The sequence below is a fragment of the Puma concolor genome, chromosome A3 (genome assembly GCF_028749965.1).
Source record: "Puma concolor isolate L17-30 chromosome A3, mPumCon1.1.hap2, whole genome shotgun sequence".
Classification (NCBI taxonomy): domain Eukaryota; kingdom Metazoa; phylum Chordata; class Mammalia; order Carnivora; family Felidae; genus Puma; species Puma concolor.
Window position 1 is genome coordinate 87,765,111 of NC_141669.1, and position 23,418 is coordinate 87,788,528.

Consider the following 23,418-nt stretch of genomic DNA (forward strand, 5'->3'; position numbering starts at 1 on the left):
CCCACAAAGATAAAACACTGGACAGCTATTCATCAACAAAAACAGCTCTCGGAGAGCTCTAGAGTCTAATAAGGAACCTTCAGCAGCCAAATGGAATAAAAATTGAGAGTAACTGCACAAAAAGGAAGGAAGAACAGCCTCTTTTCGCCTTTGTCATCTTGTCCCCCAAGCCGACACTGCTCAGTGCCTCACCAGCTAGAAAGAGTCCCGTCTCTGGGGAAGAGAAGACAGAGTGAGCAGTCAGCTTCCCCAGACTTAGGGGGGGCATCTCATGAAGAACCTGCTTCAGTTTCACCCCTCCCAGAGACCCGCAAAGCTGAGACATAGGCAGTTGGGAACAAGGAAGAAAAGCAGGGACTACCAGTATCAGCCATACAACAGAAGTGACCACGATTCCTGGTGACCTGTTTCACAGCCAGTCCCAGCAGCTTTTGTCACTAACGTAATCAAAGACCAGTACAGCCTAGGCACACTCCTTGCAGATTTCGCCAGTTTTATCCCCATGCCTACTCTCATTTGCATGTGTCAATTACCTGTGTCCCTCCCTACTTCCTCTCACAACCCTCCTCTTTAGACCAAGGATGCACACTAGCAGCAAGCCTGGATCCCTGTGGCTGACCCCCACTACTTTGAGTGTGTTTTGGTTTAGCACCTACAGTTGCACACTTTCATGCTATTGGCTTGATACATTAAACTCCACTGCCATGTGCACGCGTCTGGCAAGATTCTGAGCCATGGAAGTGCACACCAATAGACCAAGCTCCCTTGGTTGTTTGGGGCCCAGATTTAGCCTTATTGCCTGTCACTAACCTGTAACATTGGGCTCACCTGTAGCTACTCCTCGAGTTGTGCACTTGCATGTCCATGTGAGACCCTGTCACTGGCCTCCACTGCTGTGCACATGCCCCTGGGGAGACTGCACAGACACAGGAGGGCATGCTGACAGTTGTAGCCGCCACAGCAGTTTGTGGGCCTGGATCCGACCCTATCTCCTGTCACTAGCTTGCACCACTGAGTTCATCTTGAGCTGCTCCTTCCAGCTGTGTACCTGCATGCCCCTGACTTGTCTCCCAACACCATCCAGGGCTTCTGTACACACATGGCAAGAACTAGCAGCCACGGTATTGCAAACTGATGGCCAAGGGCCTCACAACTGCCAGTGTGCCTCTAGTTCATTCCTACGCTGGCTGCTTGCTCTGGTATCTACCACTCTATGTGTGTGTGAAACCAGCCTCTGCCATTATAAGAGCACTTACAGCTGTTCTTTCTAGTCCAGTGTGTGCATATCACTAGCTCCAGTCACTACCACTGTCTGCCTTGGTCCCTGACCACTAAGCCTGGAGGTGCGGCTGAGGATACCACCAACCTTTTGTGGCCTCCATGGATCTGCTGCAGCGTTCTTCAAGGACCACACAGTTGGTGATGCTGTGGATTCCGCTGGCCTGAGCCAACAAGTCACCATGCCCTCTGGACCTGGAGCAGCCATATATCACTGCACTTGATGATGAACACCACTGGACACAGAGTCATGGTGTGCTCTGGCCTGCCCCCAAACTCAGGGGCAGGTCTGTCCTTACCGAAGTCAGTCAGTAAAGTCTGAAAGAGGCAATTCCCTCTTCCAATGTGCAGACAACTTAGCAGAATTACAAGGATCAATGAGAATCAAGAAAATAGGATTCTATCCAAGGGACATAGGAAGCTTCTAGTACTTAATCCCAAAGAAATAGAGATGCAGCAATTGCCACACAAAAAAATTTATATTTTCCAAAAAAAATTTCCCCCCAAATTAAGATTCTCAGATATATATATATATAAGAGATTGGATTAAATTCAATGGAATCATGGGACACCCAGCTGGCTCAGTCAGTGAAGCATGTGACTCTTAATCTCAGAGTTGGGAGTTCAAGCCCCCAGTGGGTGTGGAGATTACCTAAAAATAAAAATAATTAAAAAATAATGGAATCAGGAAAACTATAAGAGAACAAAATTAGAAGCTTGAAAAGGATGGAAATATAAAAAATAACTGAACAGGAATTTAGGAGCAGTGGAATACAATGACTGAAGGATGCAACAGAACTTCAACAACCAACTAGATTGAGGAGAAGAAAGAACCAGTGAGCCCGAAGATAGATTACTTAAAATTATTCAGTCAGAAAAGCAAAAAGAAAAAATACAAAGGGATGAAGAAAGCTTACAGGACTTCAGGTATACTATTAACCTACACATCACTGGAGTCCTAGAAGGAGAAGTGTAGAAAATTTATTTTAAAAAATAATGGCTGAGAACTTCCCAAATCTAGAAAGAGATAAGACATTTAAGTTCACAAAGCTAATAGTTACCCCAAAATGTCAAACTGAAACAATATTCGACAAGACACATCATATAATAAAGCTGTCTAAAATCAAAAATGAAGAGAGAATCTTAGAAACACTAAGAGAAAAAAATGATCTCATACAAGGAAACCTCGATGAGGTCAGCATATTTCTCAGCAAAAACCTCCCAGGCCAGGAGAGAATGGGTGGTATATACAATGTACTGAAGGGAAAAGCTGTCAGCCAAGAGCACTTTCTCCAGCAAAACTGTACTTCAGAAGTAACAGTAAGGTAAAGACTTCACCTCACAAAGAAAAACTGAGGGAATTTAGCCCCACTAGACCTGCCTTAAGAAAAGCTAAAACAAATTATTCAAATTGAAATAACAGATGCTACTATAGCTTTAAAGCATGAAAGTATACAACACAGTGGTAAAAGTATATAGTGTATTGTCAGATTCAGAACACTCTAATACTGTAATGTGGTAGTGTGTTAAGCACTTAACTCTGGTGTAAGGGTTAAAAGACAACAAGTCCCCCATGGACTTGAACTTCACTTTGGAGCATATACAGAACACTCTATTCGACAGCTACAGGATATACATTCTTCCAAATCACACATGGAACATTCTCCAAGATAGGTCATATATTAGAGCACAAAACATATATATCCTTTCATGATTAGAACTTTCAACAAATACAACCCAATTTTTAAAAAGTTGAAATCACTCTCAAAAATAAATAAACATTAAAAAAATTAAGGGCACCTGGGTGGCTCAGTCAGTTAAGCACTCGATTTCAGCTCAAGTCATGATTTCACACTTTGTGTATTTGAACCTCATGTTGGCTCAGAGCTGACAGCTCAGAGCCTGGAGCCTGCTTCAGATCTTTGTCTCTTTCTCTCTGTCTGCCCTTCTTCCACTCATTCTCTCTCTCTCTCTCTCTCTCTGTCTCTTTCTCTCTCTCTCTCTCTCAAAAAATAAATAAGCATTAAAAAAATAATTAAAAAAAGATTGAAATCATACCAAGTATCTTTCCTGACCACAGTGGTATGAAACTAGAAATCAGTAACAGGAGGAAAACTGGAATATTAACAAATATGTGAAAATTCAACAACATATTCCTGAACAACCAATGGGCCAACAATAAAACCAAGAGGAAAGATAAAGTATCTTGAAACAAATGGAAACACAACATACTAAAACTTTGGAGATGTTACAAAAGCAGTGCTAAGAAGGAATTTTTTAGTAATAAATTCCTATATTAAAAATAAGGAAGTTCTCAAATAAACAACCTCACCTATACTCCAAAGAAAGAGAAAAACAAGAAAAACCAGCCCAAAATTAGTAGAAGGAAGGAGATAACAATTATCTGTGCACATAAATGAAATAAAGAATAGATAACAAGGAGAAAAGATTAATAGTATGGAGGTTCCTCAAAAAATTAAAAATAGAACTACCCTACAACCCAGCGATTGTAATACTAGATATTTGTCCAAAGAATACCAAAATGCTGATTTGAAGGGGAACATGCATCCCAATGTTATAGCAGTGTTATCAAAAATAGCCAAATTATGGAAGAGTCTGAATGTCTATCGACTGATGAATGGACAAAGATGTGGTATATATATGTATACACACACACACACACACACACACACACACACACACACACACACAATGGAATACTACTCAGCAATCAAAAAGAACAAAGTCTTGCCATTTGAAACAATGTGGATGGAACTGGAATGTATTATGCTAAGTTGAATAAGTCAGTCAGAGAAAGAAAAATATTAAATGATTTCATTCATATGTGGAATTTAAAAAACAACAGGTGAACATGGGGGAAGGGAAGGAAAATAAGGTAAAAACAGAGAGGGAGGCAAACTGTAAGAGACTTTTAAATACAGAGAACAAATTGAGGGTTGATTGAGGGGTTTTGGGTGTGGGGATGGGCTAAATGGTCAAGGGGCATTAAGGAGAGCACTTGTTGGGATGAGCACTGGGCATTATATGTAAGAGATGAACTACTGGGTTCTATCCTGAAATGAATAGTACACTGTATGTTAACTAACTTGGGTTTAAATAAATAAATTTAAAATTAAAAAGAAAAGATTAACAAAGATAAAGTGGGCTTTTTTGAAAAGAAACAAAGTTGGAAAACCTTTGGGTATAGTACAAGAAAAAAATAAAGAGGACAAAAAATCTGAAATAAGTGAGGAGACATAACAGCTGATACCACAGAAATACAAAAATTCATAAAAGAATACTAAAGCAATTATATGCCAACAAATTAGATAATCTTGAAAAAGCTGATAAATTCTTAGGAATATATGATCTGCTATATCCGAATTACAAAGAAATGGAAAATCTGAATTAACAAGAAAGAAAACTAAATTAGTAATCAAAGTCTCCCAACAAAGAAAAGCCTAGGACCAGATGGCTTTATGGGTGAATTCTACCAAACTTATAAAAAAAAGAACTAACATCTGGTCTCACACAGAAATTAAAGTCCAGAAATACAGACACTACCATCCTCCACCCCTTCTGATTCATTAGCCCCATTCATTTCCCAGATGAAGTCTAGTCCCTTCTTCAGCTTCTTTAGCAGTTGCTGCATGAAGTAATATTTTAGAAGTAACACAGCTTCTTTAGCACCTCTAGAAGTGGAAAACTCCGAGTCTCATGTATCACTCAAAGTTCCAGGGAGCTATCAAGTCACACAACAAAGAGCAAAGCACCTGAGAATTTAGAAATAACCAAAGCCCAGGAACAATTGTGGTTGCTCCAAGAGCTTACCTTCTAGGCCCTAATTCTCATGTGAGAGCATTTTCCAAATACAAGTTACTTTTCCAAACCAAAACATTTAACAGTCAAAAATTATACTGAGGTCATCAACCAAACACAGAGAAGTGCATAAATGTGGTGTAGGTGAGGGCAGAGTGTAGACAGAGGAAAGAGAGAGAGAGAGAGAGAGAGAGAGAGAGAGAGAACAAAAGCCCTCTGGTTTCAGTTTTTGGGCGGTCCAAACTCAGCTGGACCAATATCCATTGGCTGGCCAGAACCCATTGGCTGTAAACCACCGGCCTTCCTTCAGAAGGATTCACCTCTCTCTATGCACTGGACCAGCTCCACCAACATCTCTGCCATCTTCATGGGCTCCTTGGCCTTCTCCTCGGCCTTATTCCTTTTGGTCACTCTGCCCTTGATTCCATCATTTGGATTCTGAAGATGATTCAGGGTGCTCTCCTCTGAGGCCTCCCCTCCACCTGTGTTTTTATTTGGATGAACATATTGTCCATATGCCATAGTTTGCTTCTTCTGCGTTTATGCTCTCCCCGACTCCTGGGTGAGAGCCACATTGTCCTCCAGCATCTCATTGATGACTGGCAGCAGGAGCTGTTGGAAATCTTCCTCAGGCTCCAGCACTTTCACCTCCTCCAGCTCTGCCAGCTCGAGGACATCTAAGGGCCATATTCTCTCCCACTTCTCCAGAATTTTGCTATCAATGTTTGCAACAAAGAAGGAGAGATGTAATTTGTTGAAAATTTAAATTTTATGTGACACACTATCTGATGTAACCTGTCTGGTCATTTTTTTTGGACAGCCCAACTTAGCCCAACTCCTAGAATAGGAGACTTGATCTTGGTATTCTGTACAAATTGATGTAATACCATGATGCATTTCAGGGGATTCTGGGCATAGGAAGAGATATTTGCAAAGGCTCTTGAGGGGCTGGAGAATGACAGGAGGACTGTCTGCATTGGACCCTAATGTGCACAGGGACTGGGTATTTTTGAAGTTCATAAGTTGTCTTGCTATAAATTCATTTCAGTAGCTGACCTGACAAGTGTATGAGGTCAAAACCCTTCCAGGTGTAATAAAAAATTACCATGCTAATAAAAGTATTTATTTTCTTGAAAAGACAAAAAAATTAATATAATTTTTTCCAAACCATTACAAAAATTTGAAGAAGACAGAATACTTCCAAACTCATTTTAGGAGGCCAGTATTACTCTGATAACAAATCCAGATGAGGATACTACAAAAAAGAACTACAGGTCAGTATCCATGATGAATATTGACATAAAAAACTCAACAAAATTAAATTCAAACAGCAAATCAATTTCAATGGCACATTAAAAGGGCCATACACCAAGATCAACATATATATATATGTGTGAAGTATATATATTTCCCATATGTATTTCATATTACATGTAATGAAATATACATACATATCTCATAAGAATATTATTCACCCATTAAAAAGAAGGAAATCCTGCCATTTGTGAGAACATGGTTGGACCTTGAATACATTTCACTAAGTGAAATAAGCCTCTAGAGAAAGATAAATACTGCCTACTATCTTTCTACATGGAATCAAAAATAAATTTAAATACATAAAAACATAGAGTAGAATGGTGGTTGCCAGGGGCTGGAGAGTGGGGGGAATGGGGAAATGGTGGTCAAAGTGTATAGACTTTCACGTGTAAGTTGAGCAAATTCCAGAGATCTAATATACAGCATGTGAGTTAAGAATACTGTATTGTATACTTGAAAGTTTATAAGGTTCTCACCATAACAACAACACCATGGTAACTACGCAAGGTGAAGGATATATTAACTAACTTTATTGTGGTAAACATTTTGCAGAGTATGCGTATTGTTATCACACTGTATACCTTAAACTTACACGATTATGATGTTAATTACAGTTTAATAAAATTGGAGAAAAACATGTATAATAACGATGTTTGCAAGAGAAAAAAACATATATGTATACACACAGTTCAATTCTATAGCTTTGTATTTATGATGTGATAATCAATAGCCTAAAATTACCCATGACATTAAAATTCTGTACAAGGTTTTGACACAGAAATTAAGATAGAATGCCAATTTAAAAATGTTTGGAATGCTGTATCCCATGTTGAAAAGTATAAAAAAGATATTTTTCTTTTAAGAGTATGGAACATTATGCCAAAGGCATTGACTTCCCATAAGAACTTCGATCTCAAAGGCATTCCTGTTTCTAGAATAACAGTCTTTACATTTCTGTTACTTTGTCAAATGAAAGGCATTTCTCAGATTTAACAAAACACCGTACACTCAAAATGCCATTTGCTTATTTTAAGATGCAAACATCTTTAGGATGTGAACTCTTAAATGGCACTTCAGTGATTCAGTGTCTTGACCAAATGAACAGGGAACCCTTCTATAATATGCATCCTGAAATGGATCCTCATGGCTGCTTCCAAGCAATTAGAACCAAGTTCTGTTCATCACTCTTCATCTAATTTGGCTGGTCCTTGTTAAAATCAACACAAGAACTTTTTGTTGCATTGATGTACAAGTAAACTCATGCAGTTGTACCCAAGTGACAAATTGGCAAAGCAATAGTATAGGCTGAGAGTGATTTGCAATACTTACCAGGAGCCAAGTTGTAACATGCTAATGATATTCCACTCTCAGGTTCAAATTGGACTGGAGATCATTTAATGTCTCCTTGGAAAAGAGCTCAAAGAAACCCAAGAAACTCAAAGATCTGGAGATCTTCCAGACTGTCTAAGAAAACACATGTGAATATTAACCATCTCTTTTCAGAAGAGTTGCCCCAAACATTATTTTATGCCCCTAAAGAAAACTGTGAGAAATCCAACTAGGTTGGGATTCTAGCAGGATGGGACATATTTGAAAACAGGCAGCTAAAGTTTCATATCTGAAGTCTTTGAACTTCTAACCAACTTGAGAACTGAAAGGAGGGAGCTCTATTGTTCCTTTCCATCCCACCCCACCAAATAATAACAAACACCAACTAAACATTTATTGTTGAAAGAGATCAGACTTGAGCAACCTGCTCCTTATAAGCAATTACCTTTTCCTGCCCTCTCCTGCTTCTGCTTTCTCTCCTCTTCCTTCCACCATGGTTGTTGAGTGCATCTCAAATGCCAAGCAAGTACTGAGTTCTAAAGATAGCCCTTTATTAGTTACACTTTTTCAGAAGAAAGAGTGATTAAGTCGATGTCAAACCTGGCTAGTATGTAAAAAATCTAAAAGTCACATCCAGCTATGATCTTAACCATAGTCTTCATGCTTGGGAAAAAATTGAGAAAAGTATTATCTCTGATCTTTCATTTGTTGTGTTTCCTGCAAAGAATGTCTTTTTTCCCTTTTCTCTGTCCGAACTATCATCCTGTCCACCCCTTAAAGACTACCTGTAATGTCCTTCTCAGAGCCCCCCTGTTAGGGTGGGTCCTTGCCAGGTACTATGTGTATGTCCCTAGTCTATCTATGGCACTTATCCAAATCTTCCCTGGCACTGCCTGTCCTCTCCTCTACAACTTTTAAAAAAAATTTTTTTAATGTTTGTTTATTTTTGAGAGAGAGAGAGAGAGAGAAAGAGAGAAACACACACACACAGAGAGAGAGAGAGAGAGAGAGAACAAGCAGGAGAGGGGCAGAGAGAGAGGGAGACACAGAATCTGAAGCAGGCTCCAGGCTCCGAGCTGTCAGCACAGAGCCTGATGTAAGGCTTGAACTCATGAACCGTGAGATCATGGACCTGAGCCAAAGTTGGATGATTGACTAACTGAGCCACCCAGACAACCCTAGATATTTTTATTTAAAATTTATTTACTTATCTTGAGAGAGAGAGAGAGAGTAAGAGAGAGAGAGAGAGCTGGGGAGAGGCAGAGAGAGAGAGAGAGAGAGAGAGAGAGAGAGAGAGAATCCCAATCCGGCTCCACGCTGTCAGTGCAGATCCCAACATGGGGCTGAGAACCCACAAACTGTGAGATCACGACCTGAACCAAAATCAAGAGCCAGCTGCTTAACTGATGGAGTCTCCCAGGCCTCTCCTGTCCTCTATATCTTGAGCTTCCTGAGGCCAGAAGCCATTTCTCACCCATCTTTGTATCTCCCAACAACTAAATGCAATTGTCAAGGGTGGAGGCTTGATAGAACTTCTCAAGTAATAAGTTCAAGTATATATTTTGTTTGTTTTCTACACACATTCTGCAATTAGCGGTGTCTACAGCCAGCTCTTAGTGGATCATGAGAGGGCTTATAAAATGTTCAGAAATTTTGTGAGCCCAGTGTTAAACACAGCCATTATTAAAATTTAAATTACATAAGCCTACAATGAAATGGATTTTATTAAAAAGTAATAAATGCTAAAACATGACTTCCTCATGATTTTACATTGTGCTAATATCTCGCCTCTTGAGATTATTCCTATTTATTGCATATACATGGTGGAAACGCTATGGAGGGATGGTTGTCTACACATCTCTTCTTGTCTCCGCATGCAGTGATACCAGCCTAGCAGCTTGAAATCTGCCACGGGTGGAACATTTGCTCCTCAGACATTGGCGAAACTTCAGGTCAGGGGTCACCTACTTCCACTGCAGAGACCAGCTGATGCACTATGTACCTATTCTGAAATCAATTCTCCCCTAACCACATTTAGTACTCTCATAATCCCATTTTCTTTTTTTTTAATGTTTATTTATTTTTGAGACAGAGACAGAGCATGAACAGGGGAGGGGCAGAGAGAGAGGGAGACACAGAATATGAAACAGGCTCAGGCTCTGAGCTGTCAGCACAGAGCCTGACGTGGGGCTCGAACCCACCAACTGTGAGATTATGACCTGAGCTGAAGTCAGACTCTTAACCGACTGAGCCACCCAGGCGCCCCATCATAATCCCATTTTCTAATTCACTAAACATGACACCAGAATTCTTTCTACATAAAGACTGGTAATAGTCAAAGATTTATAATATAGAAAAATGCATTTTAGCCCTAAAGAGGCACCAAACACATTATGTTCTTGTACTGACAAAAGTCAGTATAGACTCTTGCAACGCCACAAGGTTATAATAATGGATTCAATTTTTATTATACATCATGAAAAAATTATCTCTGTCATTTGAGCTCTAAGTTTCTTGAAAGCTAAGAAAGACAGGGGTCCTCCGTATAATTTTTCACCAGAGTATAAAATGAATAAAATAGAAAGCATTTTCCTATCAGTTGAATCACTATGCTGAATTCTTTTTTAAGAGAAAAAAAAGGTTTAAATACTGCATTTAGAGATTTAATATAGAATAGAGTGAAGCAATAAAAAAGCCAGTGTGCTACTTTATAGGATTACTTCTGAATCTGATTAATTCTCCCTCCCTTCCTCTCCTCTCCTTCCTGTGCCTTCTCTGCTCTCCCTTTTCAAGAAAGACTTTCTCTGAAGTTGGAGGAGCTGAGCAATAAAACAGATCAGGTTTAAGAGAAGCAATAACCCACCTTCAGATTAGCTGTTGTAATTCACTTGAAATGTTTGTATGGGGTTATTTGGGGTGAAACAATTCAGGATCCACTTTGTATACAGTCAAGTGCCGCCTTTGAATATGAAGCCGTTGTCTTCAGCAAGAAAAACAAAATGAGAACAAAAAGAAGCCTTGTCTTCTACCTGAAAGTTGAGAGAAATTCAAGATCCCAAGAGTTGCTGTTGCCTGTGGTCATTTTCCATTGTTCATTCTATTTTTTTCCCTAATTAATTCCTTTTTCACCTTATCTTGCTCTCTTCAACAATAACACTTTCCTTTTTAAAATCTGCTTACCTAAGAGTGGTGTGAACCAACTTGGAGTGGTATCTTGATGGAAGTTTTATGAACATTGCTTACTGTAAGTAAAAGACATGGGAGAAGTATGGAGATTATATGTATATAAATATATCCTGCTTTTAAAAAATGAAGTGAAGATTAACACATTCTCTCAAAGATACATCTACTCAACCAGCGGGGAACTTTTTAATTTTTAACAACTTTATTGATCAAATACCTTTCTTCATACTGGAACAGTGAAAGGAACTTTAGGAAACAAAATGGTTTTATTTTTCTGTCTCCACACTTCTGCTGCCATGAGGAAACCTGGTATATTGGAAATAAAAACACCCGAGTTACAATAGAAGTCTGGGTTGGAGTTTTGCTCTTCCATGTGACTTTCAACAGATCAACCCTTCGTAAGCCTCAATTTTAACATCTGCAAAGTAGGGATAATGGTTTTGTTACCTGCACTGGAAGATGAAGAGAGGAAGGAAGTACCTGAAAAATCTTTGTAAATAGCAAAGTGCTCTCACATCGCAAGGTTGCTGTCAATAGTCTGGAATTCGTCGTCTAGAGGTACATCACTGGGAAAAAGATGACATTGACTTTTGAGGGTCTGGAGAAAGATTGCCTCTCGTACTTTCTTCCATGTGACTCGATAGCCTGAGTACCCTTGGTAGTGGACATTGTAATGAAACAAGACCAACTGGAAAGCTTAATTAGCTCAATAGATACCAAAATAAATTTCTGAGTCTAGAGAACTCTTTCACCATAAAATTAAGATGTTGCAATGTGTATAAAATGTCGATTACATGAGCGTCTCCTTTTGGTCCACACTGTGAATTGGACAGTAGAGAGGGTCACCAACTGTGCCGCTGAGAGTGGGCACTTGCAGGGTGATCATTTTCCTCACCTACAGGGTGGACAGGCACCCTGCATCTGAAGAGATGTGCAAGCCTCTCCATTTCACACACCTGTGAACAGAACCAGTCTCTCCTGCAGGGGGAATGAATGACAGTGACCAGCCATTGTGGGGAGAAGCATTTGGAGGCTTCTCTTTCCAAGATTTAGTTCCAACTGTCTCAGCCCAGATGGGATCTTAGGAAACTGAGAGGCAATTGCCTTTGTATTATCTTGAGTGGATTTTTATTACCCCCTTTCTCAGAGAACTTTCAAAAATAAAAAAAAAAGAAAGAAAGAAAAGAAAAAAAGAAAAAGAAAGCCCCTTGCTGTTAAAAATAAAACATGCACATACATTAGGGTGTGTTTTTTGACAGGGAGATATTTAGTTGAAAAATATCCAGTGCAGTCCAGGGACTGTTTAGAGGGACTGAGTGGCCTCTTTGGGCTGAGCTGTGTGTGCCAAGTGTCTGGAGGGACTGCAGGATGGAAGTTTCAGTGAGGAAAGCAAAAGTGAGCAAGCCCACTCTGGCAGCATGGGTGCGGGGAGGACGCAGAGGGGTAAGCATTTTTTAAGCTGGTGTTGCTGTCGGTTTCTGCTAGGACGGTTCCCACCAGGGCAGCTTCCAACCTGCAGCAGACCCTCTCCCTCCTCATTCATTGCAGCACTGCTCAGGATTCTGGGAAAATTGATTTTCCATTTTTCATTCTTAAACATCACACCACATCTATTTTCTTGCTCCAAAGCTAAGCTTTCTAAAGTCCTGATGTGCATGACGATTCTGACAAACTTCACTTCTACAAATGTGGGGAATGGCTACGGGGAATTCAGCCATGAACATGTTCTATCTGCCTCTCCTGATGAATGCTTTCAATACTGAATGGCTGTGCTACATGATACAGACCTGGCCGACTGTGCCCTATCGAACGAGAATACCCGTGCCAGCAAGACGTTGTAAAGAAACATCCACTCAAAATTTATACAAAATGCCAGCAACAGAAAACTCATCCATCCCCGGTGGGTCATCTAAACAAAAATGAAAAAGAGAAAATGGAGGCATTTTGATCCCAGTGTCTTCAAAGAAAAATTTCACACAAAGGTACATGCACACACATAGGCACACATGCACACACAGTTACACACACTGGGACCGTGCACATACACAGACACACATATGCACACACACAGGCACATGCACACACACAGAAACATATATGCACATACAGACACACATATGCACACACAGGCACATGCACACATAGTTATACATATGTGCACACACTGGCACAGGCACACACACACTGGCACGTGCATGCACATGGAGACACATGTATACACATAGGCACAGGAACACACAGACACACATATGCACACACAGGCACGCGCATACACAGACACACATAGACACACATATGCACACAAACAGGCACACATATGCACACACAGAGGCACATGCATGCACACAGACACACATGTATACGCATAGGCACAGGCACACATGTGTACAGGCACAGGCACACATGTGTACACACACAGGGACACATATGCACACACACAGGCACAGGCACACACACAGGCACACATATGCACACACGGACACAAGCACACATATGCACAGGCACAGGCACATACACACAGGCACATGCATGCACACACACACACACACACAGGTATACACACAGGCACAGGCACACACACAGGCACACTATGCATACACAAAAACATAAGCATATGTGCACATTCTTCAAACACAGGTTCCTGAAGCTCAAACTTGAATTTGCTAGGAAAAAAAAAAAGGAAATCTTAACAGACATTAAGCATTTAGTGTGGTATTTAGGTCATTTCGTATTGTGTGTAATACATTAATTTTCTCTATTTTTTAAAATTATAATATTTGTAGTTTTTTGTGCAAACTAAAGCAGATAAGCCTGCCTGGCTTGTACCAGGCTTTCTCTGTGAAACTGTACTTCTGACATTTGTCCTTCAATGACCTTTCAAACTACACACAAAGAAAGCCATTGTTGGGAGCAGTGAAGAAGAGGGGAGGGCAAGTGCTGATCTCAGTCAACCTCCCACCCTCCCTCATCCAGTCCTTCCTTCTTTCTTGATCTAATACCACCTAAATTACTGGAACATCTCATCCTAAATGAGTTTTGCAGAAATCAAATTCTAATAATTTATGGGCCATTGCATTCTTAACCTTTTACTGAAGTATACAGTATGCAGAAAATTGCACATAAAGAAATCCTCACAAATATAATGTCCCCATGTAAACAGCACCTCAAGAAACAGAACATCCCCAGCAATTCCAGAAACACTCCTTGGGCCCCTTTTAATCACTACTTCCCACCAAGAGGACCACAATTCTGACATCCAACAGCTTATATTAGCTTTATTTATCTTTGTAATTTTTATGAACTACAAATGCTTGTATTTTATTAATGTTTATATTCTAGTCTGTCTGGCTGATTTCACTTACTGCTATGTTTATGAGATTGACCCATATTGGTTTTATTAACATAGTATTATGGTATTCTATTGTATGAATATGCCACAATCTCTTCACCCAACCCACCGTTGATGGATATTCACGTAATTTCCAGTTTCTGGCTATTACCATTAGTTACACTATGACATGTCTTTTGATGAAAACATGTACACAACCTTAGGGGTATTAACATAAGAGTAGAATTTTGAGTCACGGAGTATGAAAGAGTTCAGCCTTAGTAGACACTGACAAAGAGTTTCCATTTTGTTGGACAAAATGATCCAACAGTGACCAATTTATGCTGGATCTAGAAGTGTCTGAGAATTACATCCTTAACAATAATTAGTACTTTTTGTCTTTCTAAGTTTTTTTTGCTATTATATAGTGGTTTTAATTCCCATTTCACTAATCACTAATGTAATTGAGCATTTTTTCATACGCTTAGTGGCTACTTGGATAACCTTATCTTGGGTTCCTATTTCTTATTGATTTGTAGGAGCTCTTTGTATTTTGTGGGTAGGAGTCCTTGGTCAAATATGTATGGCTTACTCTATCATTCTATGATGACTTTTGGTGAATCCAAGTTATTTATGTTAATGTGATCTAATATATTGTATTTTTTTCTTTTATGATTAGTACATCTCGTGCTCTCTAGTTAAGCAGTTTTTTTTTGTCTTTCCCAAAGTCATGAAGAAGTCCTTTTATGATTTTTTCAAAAAGCTGTATTTTTTTCTTTCATATTTGGATCTTTAATCCATCTGGCATTAATCTTTGTGTACGCTGAGAGGTAGGAGTCAGTCACACCTATTAGATATTCCATATAAATATCCATTTAACCTAGTATCCTTTGGAAATCATTATCCTTTTTAAAGCTATACTAGAGTGATACCCTGCACATCTTTCATAAAATATTTTCTGACAAGAATGTAAACAAAGAATATCACACAGTCCCTTACTTTTTCAAACATAAATGAATCATTTCTTTATATCTCAGACTCATTTATTATCAATAAAGAGTTCCTTAGGGACTATTGGATTATATAGATCTATTTGTAACTGCACAAGATGGCATCACTTATTTAAATATTGTATGTACATTTTTCATCGCTTTTATTAATTATTGTTCTGCTCTTACCCACCAGGATTCTAGGTGACCTCTCCTGCTTCCAGAAGTACCAGTGTAGCCATTCTAATATGCTACTTCTAATTTCACATGGAGTAGGAATCAGATGCCATGGGTCAGGTGTCCCAGGCTAGGACAGCTCCATGGCAGGGAGTTTATTGAGGAGCACAGTTGAATCAAAGTGTGCGGGAGAGTGAAGGCATTGATGGAGCAGAGCCAGAAGCGGAGAGTGAGCACAGTCACATCAAGGAGCAGCATGGATCTCAGTTAACGCCATTTGGGTGGAGGGCACTGGGCATCTATACTTTTTCATCAACCACACATTGGATGCTGCCTGACCCTGAGCAAGGCCCTCCAGCTATGGGCAGAGGGCTACCTGAGCTCTGTCCGCATCCGGCAGAGTGGGGGCATCCAACCTGCAGGGCTCTGCCAGCACACAGCAGCATCCACCTCACCAGAATCCCGAGCATAGCATGGGAGTTGGGGATAAAGTGCATCAACATCCATGCATGGCTTTGGAATTTTGTGGAAACCTTTTTGTCCTGCTCGGAGTTTGTATGCGTCCATATCCTAGGTCTTTGCTGTGTGTTTGGATAATTGATGTTCTGCATATAGGATCACATAATAAATGAGATATTATTCCACTATGTGGGCTTTAAATTAACGAAACACTGCTTTTTATCTATATGCTAGTGTAACTTGTATTTTAGGTCATGTGACTGAAAATGCTGATTAATTGGGCTGCTTCATTCATTCATGGAGAAATCTACTGTTTTAGGGTATTCCTAAAGCTAGCCTGTGATCCCACAAGTTCCTAGGTGCCTGTAAAATCTCACCTTTAAGTTTTGTGCTGTTTGGTGCTGTGTGGCTTGTCTGGCTCCTACTACAATCACTGGAACTGGGGAGGACCTTTCCTTTAGGAATTGCCCATGGGGCTTGTCCTGGCCACCATATCTTCTTCCACACCAACCCAGCCCAACAGGTTCAGCTCGACCACAGCTTGTCCCTGGAGAAAGTCAAGCAGGAGGAAAAGAGAGTGCTATGAGAACACTATCAATATATTGGTGACTGGAGGAGGTGGTGCCTGTACTGACACCTACCTGGTCATGTCCCTCGTGATGAGGAGTTGGGCACTAGATAGGCCCTGGCCTCTCCTAATCAGAGTGATGGTCTCAACAGCTGCAAAGTTACCTTGAACTGGGCGTTCTACTAAAGACCTCACATGGCAGTTACAAAATCTTAAAAACTGAGATTATCCCAAGTTTACAAATGAGAACTTGTCTGGAATCACGGAGATAACAAGCAATAGAATGAGAATTGGCCGCCAGGTCAGGTTGCTTTCAAAGCTTAGGGTCACCAGCCTTTTGTTCTGCTGTCTCTTGGCCCTCTCCTCTCTCTCTATCACCCACGTACCTATCATACACACACACACACACACACACACACACACACACACACACACACACAGCAGATTCTATCCAGTACCGTGTTACAGTAAGTTTTGAAATACAAATGTAGGATTTATGCATCAAAAAACTAAATTTTACTTTAGATTTAATGTCTACTTTTAAGTATATGGCAGTAATTTGTGTTATCTATACATGGAACTGTTTTTTAAAGTAATGATTTTATAAGAAAAATAACAATGCTCTCCATGTAAGTTTGGGAAGTGATAGGAAAAAAAGAAAGATCATAATCACTAGAAGTCCATTACCTAGAAAGTTTTGCCAGTTTATTACATTTCACTTAGTGTATTGTCATTTTGTCTTGTGCAGATGTGTTTTGCCATAATTGGGATCATTAGGTCCACAGAGTTTTGATTATTAATTTGTTTCACTTTATATTATACCAGCAGCCTTTTCCATGTCATTAAATATTTCTTGAAGGCTCTTTTTAACGGCTATAAACTGCTTCTTTGTATGAATGCACTATAACTTATTTGTTATTCACCTATTGGTGAATATTTTAGCTGTTCATATTTTTTGCTAGCACATAAGTACCTATGTTGGCTTACAAGTCTTTAATCACATTTCTGATTCTCTCCTAATGATACGTTTGTAGAGTAGGCTGGTGGGGTTCATGTGCATGGCAATTTTTAAGGGTCTTTCTATGCCTTGTCAATGACAGTATTCACACAGATGACATGTAAACCTGTGCCTCATACAAGCTTCCAATAACTTGCACTGTCCATGCGAACATGGGGAATACATAATACGCGCTATGAAAAGGTATTAGAGAATCAGGTATAATCTTCAGTTAATGAAACAAAGATAAAATACATTTTTTAAGCTGCTGAAAAGAAAAGAAGTTTTACTGTTGTTTTAACCAATTCTCTTGACACCACATTCAGGAAATTTCTATCTTTCTAGAAAATAAAACAAAGAAATAAGACTCCTGAAAAAAATTATTTTCTGGTTTTGAAGCTAAGGAAGTAGTATGTAAAATCTTTCAGAAGGGATAAGAGCCATACTTCCCATGCATAACATTTTTTAATTAACTTCTTATTTTGAAACAAGAAAGCGCATAATTATAGCTCGCATCTTTACAGCATTGCGATGCAGAATCCAATTCACAATTGATTACAAGTAAGATGATAAACATCAAGTAAGTAAATCTTTTCAGAATATCTAGTGGTTTTTTTTTTTTTTCTTACTTACCAAACAAACAAAAAAAAAAACCACATGGGAGAGTTTGTATTAATTCCAACAGCAGAGTGTAAGTGACAATTCTTGAAGTTTGCTTGAATGTTTCAATCACTTTGGCTACTTTGAATACACAAGAAGAGGCGAAGTTACTGCATCGTATCTTGGAAACATCGCCAAGTTGAGCTTTAGACACAACCAAGAACCTTATTTTGGGTGTCCTCACTTCTTGAGGCCAGCCATTCTATTAACACCCAAATGCTTCCATCAGTATTCTCACCTTTGTTTTGTTAACTATGCCTTTGTGAAGTACTGCCTTTGAGTCAGCCCCTCTGACTCAGGGGATCAATTTCCAAATTGTAAAAGGTTAATAGCACAATCCCTTCCTTTTCTGATCCTTCTTCAAAGATAATCATCCCTTGGATTTTAAAATTATTACTCCTTTTCTTTCTAACTTTGTCTCCTTTATAATATATACTTCACTTGTGAATGTTTTTGAACTTTGCATAATTAAATTTAATCTTGTTTTGTTTGCTATTAAGTATTCTTCATAATTCTCATATTAATCCTTTATCAGGTATGTGCGCTGTAAAAATGTCCCTTCTGTCTCTCCTCTTTTCATTGATGTGAGTTACTGCTTCCTTAAAGGCCTGGCTCATACTCTATTTCTTCCAGGAACTCTACCTTGACTATCTGGTATGAAGGAAAATATCTTTGGTAGTGAGTAAGGGTGGTCGAGGGTTGGGGGCCAGATACCAGGTTCTACATTAGGAATGCAGAGCAAATGCTGTAGATGTTTTCAACATATGTATGTTTTAACGTGTGTGTGTGTGTGTGTGTGTGTGTGTGTGTGTATAAATGTATATATGTATATGTGTATACGTGAGGTCTGTATGTGCATGTTTGTATATATGTAAATATATATATATATAGTATACATACATACGGGCTTTAGGTCAGCCTCTTTGATTATATATATAGTACATATTATATATATGATTCCATATATAATATGATATATGATGATATTGCACATATGATATATATGATACATATGTAAATCTGTATATATATATATATATACACACACACACACACCAAGATACAGATTTGTATAGTGTGTATATATATATACACACACACATACACAGATTGACTGCATATATATGTAAATGTGTATCTATGTGTATGTTTGTGCATATATATCTACCTCTCTATATATACATATATATCATGATGAGTGAGAGAAAGAGTAATAAAGTTTGGAATATTTGCTCACTCAGCAATTCAGGAACACTAGAAATTATTCGCTCCACATTTCAAAGGAAAGAGAAATATACAGGCTTGTCTTAAGGCCCTTTTCTGGCACAGGCTGCCATTCCCTGAGGTAGGTCACAGGATCTAGACTTGGACGTGTGTATGGAACTGTTTAGTCTTTGGTCTTACTCCTGACTTATCCCAGAATTCTGGGGAACACAATGAAAGAAAAAAAGCAATGAAATCCTTGCTTTGTTCCATGGGATGTTGGTTTGCTCGCTAATGTGAGGGAATCTCCATGTTGAGGGATGTACATGACTCATCCCAGAGCTCTGTGAAAAAAATATTCAAGGCTTCAAGTACAGCTGTGGTCTTCAGTCACCCAGGCAGGTAGGATTTTCTAGATTTGAGAGTTTATGTTTGAGATGTATTCATTACTTTGTATACACTAATGTTTTTATTTTGAGAAAAGTACATGAATGTATGGACTGTAATCGTTTCATGAATTCAGCCTTGGTTGATAAATTCATTCAGTTCAGAATATGTAAAGCTAGTATGTGTTAGAAGGAAATATTTCGAAAACTGCTTGATATTTATTCCACACTTGCCTAACTCCCACCAATAATTTGGTTAAGAATTATAACATAGCTTGAAAACTCCCAACAATAAAATGCTTTCAAAATGTAGGCTAGTAACATGAGTTATTACAGCACTGAGGGCAGTGAATTAAAATGTACTTTATTCTCGTCAGCAAGGGTTTGGCACTATGAAGGACATGTTACAAAGGGTTAAACAAATTAGAAATACAGTTAAAAGTATCTGATAGATCACTTGCTGTGTAATGGATCTGAATTTTGACAAGGCTCAAAAATAACCAGGTGGTTTTCACACAGGTTGCAGGTTGGACAGCTTTGCATTGCCCTTGTCAAGGGAGGAAGCCCGTAAGCTTCTGCATTGCAAATGGACTTAGAGCGAGCCTTTAAGAGGACATCATGTGCTAGTATTGGATTCCATGGATCTTCTCAGGGCACCCCGTCCCAGGAGGCGTGCATGTCACTGACACTCAGATCTAGAACTGAGAAGGAGAGCATTTCAATTACTTGTATCCTGGGTTGAGAAACCTAAAACTACGTAGATCTCCATGAGAAGTGCTCACAAGTACCACGTTCAGTCCTACGAGGATGCCTGGCAAGTGGCCATGATGGCAAGGAATGTCAGTCAATGGGGTGATTCATCTGAATGAACTCAGGCAGAAACTCAGTCACCCCAGCTGCTGGGTTCTTCTTTCTTTTCTATTCTTTTGTTCCAAACTGCTCAGCCAAAACACAGCATTACTCTTTCATGCATGACATCTCAAAAGCTCTGCATTTATTCAGGAGTTCACTGGCAACAAATATAAATGATTGGAAAAATAGCCTCTGATGGTATTTTCCCCCTGTAAATTCCATCTGTTACTTTTCAAATACTCTGGAGGCTAAAATGTGATTTGAGCCATTTCTCTTTCACTCTCTTTTTCTTTGAAGTTGACAAAGCTATGCTGTTCTTGTGAGCTCACTGGCTAATCACGTTTCTTTTGACTTGATTGTTTCCCAACCAAAAATTACAGAACTTTGTAAACTAAAAAAGAAAAATTTATAAGAACAAAATTATGTTCAGGTCAAGCTACATAAAAAAGCTTATTATCAATACAGAAGAGATAGTTTGCCACAAAACAAACAAACAAACAAACAAACAAAAATAAAGCAAAAGCAAAGCCCCCCTCTCAAAAAAAAAAAAAAAAACAAATATTTTCCAAACTAGGGTATAAATTCTAACTGAACTAAACAGACACCCAACTTGGCCAACTTAAAAACACATCCATCGGGGCGCCTGGGTGGTGCAGTCGGTTAAGCGTCCGACTTCAGCCAGGTCACGATCTCGCGGTCTGTGAGTTCGAGCCCCGCGTCGGGCTCTGGGCTGATGGCTCAGAGCCTGGAGCCTGTTTCCGATTCTGTGTCTCCCTCTCTCTCTGCCCCTCGCCCGTTCATGCTCTGTCTCTCTCTGTCCCAAAAATAAATAAACGTTGAAAAAAAAAATTAAAAAAAAAAAAAAAAAAAACATCCATCATATTTAGTGTCTTTGGCAGGATGATGATATGTAGGACTACAAATATTCCTTAAATCATCAGTATACAATCATCTAAATATTAGGAACAGTCGACCCACTCCCTAGGACAGTTATGGGTGTGGCACTGTCAGCTGTGGCCTCTTATACAGGTGGTGGCCCAGAGCTAAGCACACTGACAGTAAATGACAACCCAGTTCAAGGGGTTCCTGGAGGATGGCCACAGTCTTGGTTCACGGGAGAGGCTGATGACTCCAGTCGTTATTCTCCACAATGTGCTTATCCATCAGCAACCTTTCTTGGGATCCTCACTGGCACACAGCTCCAAGCTGACAGAGTGCTAGATAAAGGGCAACTTGATAGACACACCCTCAGCTCTGTTCTAAAAATAAACTTCTAGGGGCGCCTGGGTGGCTCAGTTTGTTCAACTTCTGACTTTTGATTTCGGCTCAGATCATGACCTCACTGTTCATGAATTTGAGCCCAAAATAGGGCTCTGCCGTTGATAGCACAGAGCCTGCTTGGTATGCTCTTTCCCTCTTTCTCTCTCTGCTCTTCCCCTGTGCTCTCTCTCTCAAAATAAATAAATTAAAAAACATTTAAAAAATTAAAATAAAAGAAAAAGAAACTGCTAGAAGCCATGGCCAATCTTTGAACTGGGGACAGGTCTTACAGCAGCCGTACCCACCCATGAGCCCTGGGTGGATGTAGAGGAGGCTGAGGACACAAATGTGTGTCTGCAGGGTTTCCTTCTGCACCCTGCCGCCAAGCATGCCTGAGGAGCTGGCCATCATTGTGCTCCTACAGCACAGATTTCTCAGAGGAAAGCATCCTCTGGGAGGGAGAGAGGACCGCTGACCCATTAAAATAGCCTGAGGGGCAAGGCATGCTCAGTGGCGCTTGCGCGGTCCCCGGCCTAAATCCGCTAAATCCGCTGGGATTTTTCTTCCCTCATTCTCTCAAAGCCATGGACACATTTCAGAGTATGCAGAAGAAATACACTTGCCAGTCTCGACTCAGATTTATCTGGGGGCAAGAACTTCCAATTTCCAAAAGCAGCTACTCGGGACTGGAGTCACTGTTTTTTCGAATGTGCTGGCATAGGCAGTACAATGAGCAGTGAGACTGAAGGAAAGCGTGGAGGTGTGCGGGGGCACAGATGTTTGCAGGCCGGAAACGCTGATACACTGTAAGCCAGCTAGGTTGACTGTATTTCCATGTGAGTGCTTTCTTCAGTGTTGCTCCAGAGAATGCAAAACAAGTCAGGTGAGCTTCTCATTGCAACAAGTTCAGAAAACAGCGAATACGTTTAATTAGTTGATATTCAACATGTGATTGGCCAAAAGCAGCAATTGGCATCTTCCATCTCTGTTCCTGGGCTTAACCTTCAGCAGCTCAGCCAAGAGGCTGCAGAAGCAAAGACTCTGGACGGGGGAGTACAGGGGAGGCGCACACAGACTCACTGGACGCTGCCGGGGGGGGGGGGTGCTGTTGAGAGGAGCAAGGACTATGCATTGTCTCAGGGACTATGCAGGTCGTTCTGGGGGCTTCTGGGTTTGCGTGCCCCCCCCCACTCAGACCCCAGTAACACTCAAAGATGTAGCCTGAGCACACACCATGAAGTAGCGCAATTCAGGGAACAAGAACAGATTGCTATCTAAATCGATACTTTGTTGCAATAACCCCTGTCTGTCTGCTAAGATTGTTAAAAGCACTGTGCAAACAAACCTGTACCCTTTTAAGAAACCAAACCAACCAACCAACCAACCAAACAACAACAAAAGAGAATACTGTATCCTTTTTTTTTTTTTTTTCTAAAAGAAAGGAATAAACAACAGCATTTTCTCTAGGGAATGAAGTCACTGAAGTGTTCATAAAGGAATTGTTTCTGTTTCTACTGGGGTTTTATGAGCAGAACTCTCTCTGTTATGACCTCAGAGCTGACAGTCTAATGAGAAGCATTTTTAACTGGAATAGAATTTTAACTGGAGTAGCC

At 39.9% G+C, this 23,418-nt stretch overlaps 1 pseudogene; it reads right to left on the minus strand.

Moving 5' to 3' along the window:
* Positions 1 to 5,403: 5,403 nt before the first annotated feature.
* LOC147582589 (MORF4 family-associated protein 1-like) lies at positions 5,404 to 15,987 on the minus strand (annotated as a pseudogene).
* Between the last annotated feature and the right edge of the window lie 7,431 nt (positions 15,988 to 23,418).